The sequence below is a fragment of the Salvelinus sp. IW2-2015 genome, unplaced genomic scaffold, assembly GCF_002910315.2.
Source record: "Salvelinus sp. IW2-2015 unplaced genomic scaffold, ASM291031v2 Un_scaffold4897, whole genome shotgun sequence".
In the NCBI taxonomy this organism is placed as follows: domain Eukaryota; kingdom Metazoa; phylum Chordata; class Actinopteri; order Salmoniformes; family Salmonidae; genus Salvelinus; species Salvelinus sp. IW2-2015.
Genome location: NW_019946166.1, coordinates 7,438 through 17,253, shown reverse-complemented (window position 1 = coordinate 17,253; position 9,816 = coordinate 7,438). Strand labels below are relative to the sequence as shown.

At 39.4% G+C, this 9,816-nt stretch overlaps 1 pseudogene; it reads right to left on the bottom strand.

Annotated features, from left to right (window-relative positions):
* Positions 1–3,844: 3,844 nt before the first annotated feature.
* On the bottom strand, positions 3,845–7,866 carry LOC112077764 (stonustoxin subunit beta-like; annotated as a pseudogene).
* Between the last annotated feature and the right edge of the window lie 1,950 nt (positions 7,867–9,816).

Below are 9,816 nucleotides of genomic sequence, written 5' to 3'. Positions count from 1 at the left end.
CTTTACAGACAGGACAGTGTAGGATACCACATACCTTTACAGACAGGACAGTGTAGGATACCACATACCTTTACAGACAGGGCAGTGTAGGATACCACATACCTTTACAGACAGGGCAGTGTAGGATACCACATACCTTTACAGACAGGACAGTGTAGGATACAACATACCTTTACAGACAGGACAGTGTAGGATACCACATACCTTTACAGACAGGACAGTGTAGATACCACATACCTTTACAGACAGGACAGTGTAGGATACAACATACGTGAGGTTGGGGGTTTGTCTATTTAGTTGTAATTTGCGATGGGCATTTTTGGACATTGTCTTGGTTGAGGTCACACCAGCTGACAGATTTACAGGCCTTGGGACGCCATGTTTTCAATGTTGTGTTTTTCGAAGCAGTAGGAGGAACGACGTGTTTAGAGGATGATCGAAATCCGCACAAGTCATTAGTTGTCTGGCTTTGCATCAAGAGTTTTTTTTCCTGACACACTGAACAGTTATACTGACAAGAGTGTCTCCCCACTGTCTCTGGTGTAGCCTGACACACTGACAAGTTAATCTGAACAAGAGTGCCCCCCCCCCCCTGTCTGGTGTAGGCCTGAAATGACTATGAGGACAAAAACCTGTTAGTAATTTTGTAAATCATGTTCAAGTTAAATTCCAATTATCTTTATCTGTCTGATAACCCAGAGGTTGTAAAGGTTCTGGTCTTAATAAAAACAGACTAGAATTCCGCAGCTCGACAATTGAAGTCAGTCCAGGTTTACTTTGCGACGAAGCTCTCTCGTGCATATCACAAAATACATTTCCTTTTATACCATTCTAACCTCGCAAAACATACACACCAACACAGGGATTTCTCATGAGTCTCACCACAGTTTATAACCCATCAGCTCACAGTTTCCCAGTCCCCTCCCCCAGATACTAGAGCTCCTGGAGGGGGCTCTGCCCTGTCCTATCTATGCTCTTCCAGATTTACAGCCGGGTCCGGTTTCAAGCATAGGTTTAATGTCCTCTTCATTCTGGGAAAATGGCTGTAAAAATATTTCTGTTCGACTTAGAGAAATAATTCAAACCTTTTTAGAAACTATAGACTGTTATCTATCCAACAGTAGTAAATATATGCATATTGTAAAATAAAAAGTTTCTTAGGAGGCCGTTTGAAAATGTGCACATATTTTCCAGTTTTTTCAATATTCACCTTGCAGCCATAAGAGGTTAATGTGTGAAAGTTAAATATTTCTCAAAAATATTTTTTGAATTTCGCGCGCTGCCTTTTCAGTGGAATGTGGGCGGGGTTCGGGGCTAGACAGGTTAATTTAGAAAGATGGTTTTAAAAATGGCGCCGGAGGAGATGGCCGCCTTTTTACGGTCTCCAATTGTGCTATTATCTGTTTTTTTTCGCGATAGTTGTAAATGATCTTGTACATAATGTTACTGCAACTGTATCTTACAGCAGAAAAGTGCTTCTGGATATCAGGACAGTGATCACTCACCTCGGATTAGACGAAGATTTCTTCAACAACCACACAGCAGCAAGCAGGACTCACACGATATTCTCCAAACAACCCACAGGGCAGACATCCCAATTATTCGCAAACGGAAGCGACGGAGAGGACGAAGAGCCGGAGAAGACAACTAGGAAAAGCTGCCGTTACCGTCAATATTACTCACCAACGTGCAATCATTTGACAATAAACTAGACGAGATAAGATCACGTATAATACCCTGCCAACGGGACATAAAAAACTGTAATATCTTATATTTCATGGAATCATGGCTGAATGACGACATGGATATTCAGCTAGCGGGATACACGCTGCACCGGCAAGATAGAACAGCACACTCCGGTAAGACGAGGGTGGCGGTCTGTGCATATTTGTAAACAACAGCTGGTGCACAAAATCTAAGGAAGTCTCTAGATTTTGCTCGCCTGAAGTAGAGTATATTGTGATAAATTGCAGGCCACACTATTTGCCTAGAGAGTTCTCAGCTATACTTTTCGTGGCTGTTAATTTACCACCGCAAACAGATGCTGGCGCCAAGACCGCACTCAGTCAGCTGTATAAGGAAATAAGCAAACAGGAAACCACTCACCCAGAGGCGGCGCTCCTAGTGGCTGTAGACCTTAATACAGGGAAACTTAAATCAGTTCTACCAAATCTCTATCAACATGTTAAATGTGCAACCAGAGGGAAAAAAAGAATAGGTGAGCTAATTGTGCTCGCTGGGCTATATTTGGCTGTAAGGGATTCAGGTCTGAATAGTTGAATCGTAAAAGTTTTGTGATAGTTTCTGATTATTGTTTCTTGGTTTGATTGTTTAGGTAACACCAGTGAATTTGAGCAGGAAGTTAATGTTTTCTAACATTATAATATTTTTCCATTACGTGGAACAATGTCAGGTCATTAAAGTGGATTCGAGTTTGAGTTAATTTGTATTTTTACAGGGACAGTGCAAATTAAATCACAGTTGTGTGTGTCTAATGGCAGGGTATTCCAGACATGGGAAGCTCTCACAATGAAAGCAGATTGACTAAAGGTACTTTTCCTTAAGGGAACTATACAGTCATCTCTCATGGCAGATCTTGTGGATCTGCTGTCATAAGGTTTGGGTTTTCTGCTTAACAAAAGTACTGAGTAGAGGGGGAGCCTGGACATTTGGAATCTTGAATACAGGATAGGCGTATTGCATAAGATTTTTTCCAACTCAGGAGCTTATGCTTTCTATAGCTATTGGGTTTCCTTTCAAGTACTTTGAGAGCCTGTTTGCAGACAGACTAAATGGGTTTTAAATAGTACCCGCAAAACACCAGTCTCAATGTTAACAGTGAAGAGGAGACTCCGGGATGCAGGCCTTCTAGGCCAAGTGTGTTCTCTTGTTTTGTACTGTTCTGTAGTTTCAACCCAATGATTCATCTGACAAGCAAATAACATTGTGTCCTGCAGCAGATATGCTGGACCCTATGTCTAAGAGGTGTTTCTGGGACCACATCGTGTCTGTTGTCCTGGGTGGGGAGGAGGGGGCTTACACCATGGCTGCGCTAGGATGAAGTCTATTGCACCATGACCAGGATCTCTATTAATTTAAATTGGCAGATTAGGGATTTCATGAGGAACGGAAAATTGTGTGTCAATGACATTTATCACTTAGCTAAATAGTTTGGAAGAGATTTACTGATTCGTTAGGGCAAATCATAAACCATGTTCCAAAGAATCACTTCCCAACTATTTTGCAATCTATATGGCTCTCCGGCAATAATTACATTTAGATATCTAATATCTAAGGGGTATTTTTCGCAAATCAGTAACCAATTATATACACAAAGCACCAACTGGAATATAATTCAACATTTTCATTTCTCTTAGAATAACATTCTTCATCCTCATCATTCAGTTCATTGAAATTAAATTTTGAAGTCGTGAACAATTCAGTTTTTATTTGGTTTATAATCGCCCACTAATTGTCAGTTAGAGACACATTAGCGCCTTGGGCCTCAAGAGCTCCCCCTTGTGATGGTCTGGAGCAATGAAGCAGTCACGCAGGGTAATGTACTAAACCACAAATTACCTCTAAATCCCGCAGCATAATCTCAAAACGTTTAATTGAGGAACTACTGTACGTGCTGCAACATTGGCTCCCTCTGCTGGGAGTACACGGGCTGGGCACCCCGACGCTGATGGCTCCAAGTAGAGGTAATTAGGGGAGAGTGCCACATAAAGAGAGGGAAGACAATGAGTCGGAGCAGAAGCTGAGAAGAAGAAGCCAAACCTAGGTCATGTCGTTGTTATGTTTATTTTATTGGCAAGTAAAGTTGTGTTTGCTGACTAGAACCTCCCTGTCTCTGTGTTAATCTTTCCTTGCTCAACACAACACCCCACGGTTTACCACAACATGATTAGAGTGAAACATCATGTTGTGTTTGACACAGTGACACTGAAGAGTCATCATTAACCCAAAAGCCTGGATAGAGGGGCTCAGTGAATGTGGAGGTGAATGTGATCAGGTGGGTTAGTGTGTCAGAGGAGGCTCTATAGAAGGACAGAGTGCCGGCTGGCCAGTCCAGAGACACTCCCACTCTGTGGGAGCTGGAGGAGGGGACGTCTATGATAGTGGCATTATTATTGTGTCTGGCTCTGTTACTGTTGTCAGAGCAGAACAGACTCCAGGACTTGTCATTCCATCCAATCCTAGAGTCATAACCCCATCCTCTCCTGTTGATTCCTTTATATGTCACTCCTATAACAGCCTCTCTCCCACTCCACTCTACCTCCCAGTAACAGCACCCAGTCAGACCCTCTCTACACAGCACCTGTTCATGGTACTCAAATCTCTCTTGGTGATCAGGATACGGCTGCTCCTCTCTCCTACATGTCACCTTTCTGTTCTCCTCAGACAGAGAGAGGCGTCTGTTTACTGTGTTTAGGTCCAGTGTGAGATCACAGACATCTGATGGATGAAACCAGACACAATATTAGTCATTATCATCATTCACATTAGAATGTTAACTCATTTTCACTAATTCATTTAATTAAAACTTCTTATGGCTGCAGGGGCAGTATTGAGTAGCTTGGATGAAAGGTGCCCATTTCAAACGGCCTGCTCCTTAGTCATAGTTCCTAATATTTGCATATTATTATTACTATTGGATAGAAAACACTCCAAAGTTTCTAAAACTGTTTGAATTATTTCTCTGAGATACTCATATTGGCAGGCAAAATCCTGAGTTGAAATCAAACCGGAAGTCAGAAATCTGAGATTGTCTGTATTCAACAGAGTCCCAAAAGAATTCCAAATGACGTATGCCTGGGGTTGCACTGCCTAGGGGTTCCACTAGATGTCAGTAATCAATAGAAATTCCAATGAGACTTCTATGGTGTTGGAGAGAATGAGAGCAGAATCAGTCAGGTGTCCATCAAGCACCCATTTCCTGATCATGCATTTTCTTCATGCAAGTCACTTGCGTTCCATGGCTCACGCAGACAMGAAGGAATACTCCGGTTGGAACTTTATTGAAGCTATATGTTAAAAACATCCTAATGATTGATTCAGTACTTAGTTTGAAATGTTTCTTCGACCGGTAATATCACATTTTGAAGTTTTTGTCCGATATGAAGCTGACCAGAATTAGCATTTGGATATATATTTTGTTGTTTATAGTGACGCTATCTTTGCAGCTATGATATGCTAATTTGAGCGCCGTCTCAGATTATAGCGTGCAGTTATTTTTCCTTAAAGTTTTTTTTTAATCTGACATTGCGGTTGCATTAAGGAGAGGTATATATATATATATAACTCAATGTGTATAACTTGTATTATCATCTATATTTATGATGAGTATTTCTGTTGAAACGATGGGCTATGCAAAGTCACTTGATGTTTTTGCATTTAGTGATTCTTGTAGCCTCAATGTAACATCAGATTTATTTTTTTTTATAAATATGAATTTAATCAAACAAAACATGCATGTATTGTGTAACATGAAGTCCTATGAGTGTCATCTGAAGAAAATAATCGAAGGTTAGTGAATCATTTTATCTCTATTCTGGTTTTTGTGATGCTATCATTAGGTGGGAAAAATGCTATGATTATTTTTAGTTTTGTGGTGACCTAACATAATCGTTTGTAGTGCTTTCGCTGAAAAGCCTATTTGAAATCGGACAGTTTGGTGGGATTAACAACAAGATTACCTTTAAAATGATATAAAACACATGTATGTTTGAGGAATTTTAATTATGAGATTTATGGTTTTTGAATTTGGCCCCCTGCACTTGGACTGGCTGTTGTCATATTGATCCCGACTTAGGGGTTGCAGGCATAAGAAGTTCATTAAATGTAGATGTTTCTAGGTATGAAAAGGAGAAGGTAAATTGAGACTTGTTGAATGATCATATGTTATACTGTATGGTGGTAATATAAAACACAATTATTCCCATTAAACACACACACACCTGGATCCATCATGAATACAAAAACACACTTCTTATATAACACGAACATGCCACACACAGACACACACATTGTCAAAGCAACTCTTTGTAAACGTTGGTGTCCCTGATTTCTGCTTCTGTAGAACTACAGCTGATATTTAATATGACCAAGTCAGTAATGATGGTGGTCTTTGACTTTGACTTAACTTGAATTAAGACTTATTCTTAGTCATATTCTTCACAGCAGTCAACACTCACATTTTCTAAGCCCAGGTTTCATTGTGTACTCTCCACCATGTTCCACACTGTAGCGGTAAGCAGAAGAACAGACAGTCATTGAGTGATACACCTGAACACACACACACACACACACACACACACACACACACACACACACACACACACAACTTTGTCCAAGTGGTGATAAGAATATTTGTCTTAACTTGCCTGATAAGTCAAACATGTCTGATATGAACATTGACATAAACCCTCTACATACTTGAGTTTCTCCAGTCTGCAGTGTGGATCCTCCAGTCCAGCAGAGAGCAGTCTGACTCCTGAGTCTCCTGGGTGATTGTAGCTCAGGTCCAGCTCTCTCAGGTGTGTTGGGTTTGACCTCAGAGCTGAGACCAGAGAAGCACAGCCTTCCTCTGTGACTAGACAGTGTGACAGCCTGCAAAGAGTCAAATCATATTAAAATCACACTGTTATTCTTTGGTGGTGAAAATAGTGGCAGTATATTTTTTCAACATATTCAGATATATCAGTGTCCTGAAACCTGCCATATCTATTAATAAATTAATGAATGTATCAGAAATTAGAAATTATCATAATATTGCTTTAGAGAGAATAACGTTGCCTGTAGAGAGAAGCATGTATGAAATGAAAAATGTATAGTACAAATATTTGAGTAGACTGACCAGACCAGTTTAAAAAGCAGTATCTGTCAAAAGACAGACAGTGAGGTATCAGATTTAGATTGTATTGAGTATACAGTCCACACCATATCTACGTTGACAGTGAAGCTAACATTTTAAATGTGGCTCTGAACTCCTGCATTTTGGAATTGCGATCAAATGTTTCATTTGAGGTGACAGTATATAATGTCACCTTTTATTTGAGGGTATTTTAATACATATCTGTTTCACAGTTTAGAAAAATAAAAGCACTTTATGTATCTAGTTCCCCTATTTGAAGAAGTCATAAGTATTCTGACCAATTCACTTATAGTTTATTAAAGTAGTCAAAAGTATAGTATTTGGTCCCATATTCTTTGAATGCAATGACTACATCAAGCCTGTGACTGCCATGATTGAGAAAGATCATGAATGATTCATAAATAATTGTGAGTGAGAAAGTTACCTCACCATTACCAATAACGGAGACTACAACAAAACATGCTAACCTCTCACCATTACCAATAACAGAGACTACAACAAAACATGCTAACCTCTCACCATTACCAATAACAGAGGCTACAACAAAACATGCTAACCTCTCACCATTACCAATAACAGAGACGACAACAAAACATACTAACATCTCACCATTAACCTCAAATAAAAGGTGACATTCTGTACTTTCACCTAATATGAAACATTCTATCTCAAATCCAAAATGCTGGAGCATAGCACCACATTTAAAACTGTAAGCTTCACTGTCTAAACACATATGGTGTGGACTATGTGTGTCTGGTAAACACATGTGGATCTGGTGAACAGTTATCACTTGTTGACCAACTACAGGAATACTGACCTCAGAGTCTCCAGTTTACAGTGGGGATTCCCCAGTCCAGCAGAGAGCAGCTCCACTCCTGAATCATTCAGGTCATTGTTACTCAGATCCAGCTCTCAGGTGTGAGGGGTTTGACTTCAGAGCTGAGACCAGAGAAGCACAGCCTTCCTCTGTGACTCCGCAGCCTGACAGCCTGCAAAGAGTCAAATCATGTTTAAACCACACTGCTATTCTATGGTAGTCAAAAAACAGGCAGAATATTTTTTCAATATATTCTGATATATCTTCTTGTCAATAGGGGGCGCTGTTTTCACTTTGGAAAAAATCGTGCCCAAATGAAACGGTCTCGTACTCTTTTCTAGATCATACAATATGCATATTATTATTACTATTGGATAGAAAACACTCTCAAGTTTCTAAAACTGTTTGAATTATATCTGTGAGTAAAACAGAACTCATTTTGCAGCAAACTTCCATACAGGAAGTGAAAAATCTGAAAACGAGGCTCTGTTTCAGGGCCTGCCTATTCAACTGGCTTTTATTTCTTAGTCGTATATGACATGCACTTCATACCTCTCCACTAGATGTCAACAGGCAGTGGGAAGGTGGATGGGGTGTCTAGCTTGATCTGGGTCGAATGAGGAGCTTTTGGAGTGACAGGTCGGGAATTCTTTGTTTTTTAAGGTGTCGGCGGAGCTCGACATTGTCTTCTGAATAGCGTTACGTATACACGGCGAATATCTCGCCTCTGATTTTATTTGATACATGTGATAATAACATCATAAAGTGAGGTTTTTATCAACCGAGTTCTTATAGTTTATTCAACGTTATTGGGACTGAGTTTTCCGTGTCTTTGCGTCAAGAGAGGATGGAATGTTAGCAACCTTGGCTAAGCTTGTGGCGCGAATTCGACAGAAAGAAATGGACATTCTAAAACCAAACAACGATTGATTCTGGACCAAGGACTCCTGTGTACAACATTCTGATGGAAGCTCAGCAAAAGTAAGAAAACATTTATGATGTTATTTCGTATTTCTGTGTAAAATGTTGATCCTATTCTCGCCGTTTTGGTGAGCGCTGTCTCGCATAAACGCAAGCTGTATTTATGTAAAGTTATTTTTAAAAATCTAACACAGCGGTTGCATTAAGAACCGTGTATCTTTCATTTGCCATACAACAAGTATTTTTATGTAAGTTTGATTAGTTTCTTGTCAGATTAGGTGAGTGTCCAAAATATCTCGGAGAATCGATGCTACCTATTCACAATGTATAACCAGGATTTGTAGCTATAAATATGCACATTTTCATCTGATGAGTTGTCCAAAGGTTATGATTCATTTTATATCTTTTGCTGGTTTGTGCGAAAGCTACCTTTCGGTGAATAAAATGCGTTTGTGTGTTTGCGCATTGTGGTAAGCTAATATGTTCTATATTGTGTTTTTCGGCTAAACACTTAAAATCGGAAAATATTGGCTGGATCACAAGATGTTTATCTTTCATTTGCTGACACCATGGTATTTTTCATAAATGTTTTTATGATGAATAATTTATGTATTTCACGTTGCTCATCTGTAATTATTCTGGCTGCTTTGGTGCTATTTTTGATGGTAGCTGCAATGTAAAACTATGATATTATACCTCAAATATGCACATTTTCGAACAAAACATTAATGTATTGTTATAACATGTTATAGACTGTCATCTGATGAAGTTGTTCTTGGTTAGTCGACCTAATTTTATCTCTTTTTGTCAGGTTTTGTGAAGTTGCTACCTATCGGATGGTGGAAACAGGGTGAAAATTTGCGTGTTGTGTGTTTGGCTATTGTGGTTAGCTAATAGAATACATCATGTGTTTCCCTGTAAAAACATTTTAAAAAATCGGAAATGATGGTGGTTACACAAGATGTTTATCTTTCAGTTGCTGTATTGGACTTGTGATTTCATGATTAATTATATGATAATCCTTGTCCCTTAGGCTAGGCTATGCTAGTCAGCTTTTTTTGTATGAGGAGGATCCTGGATCCGGAGAGAAGCGGTTAGAGGATATCAGTGTCCTGAAACTGCAATATATACAGTTGAAGTTGGAAGTTACAAACACTTAGCCAAATACAATAAACGTTTTCACATTTCCCTGACATGTAAA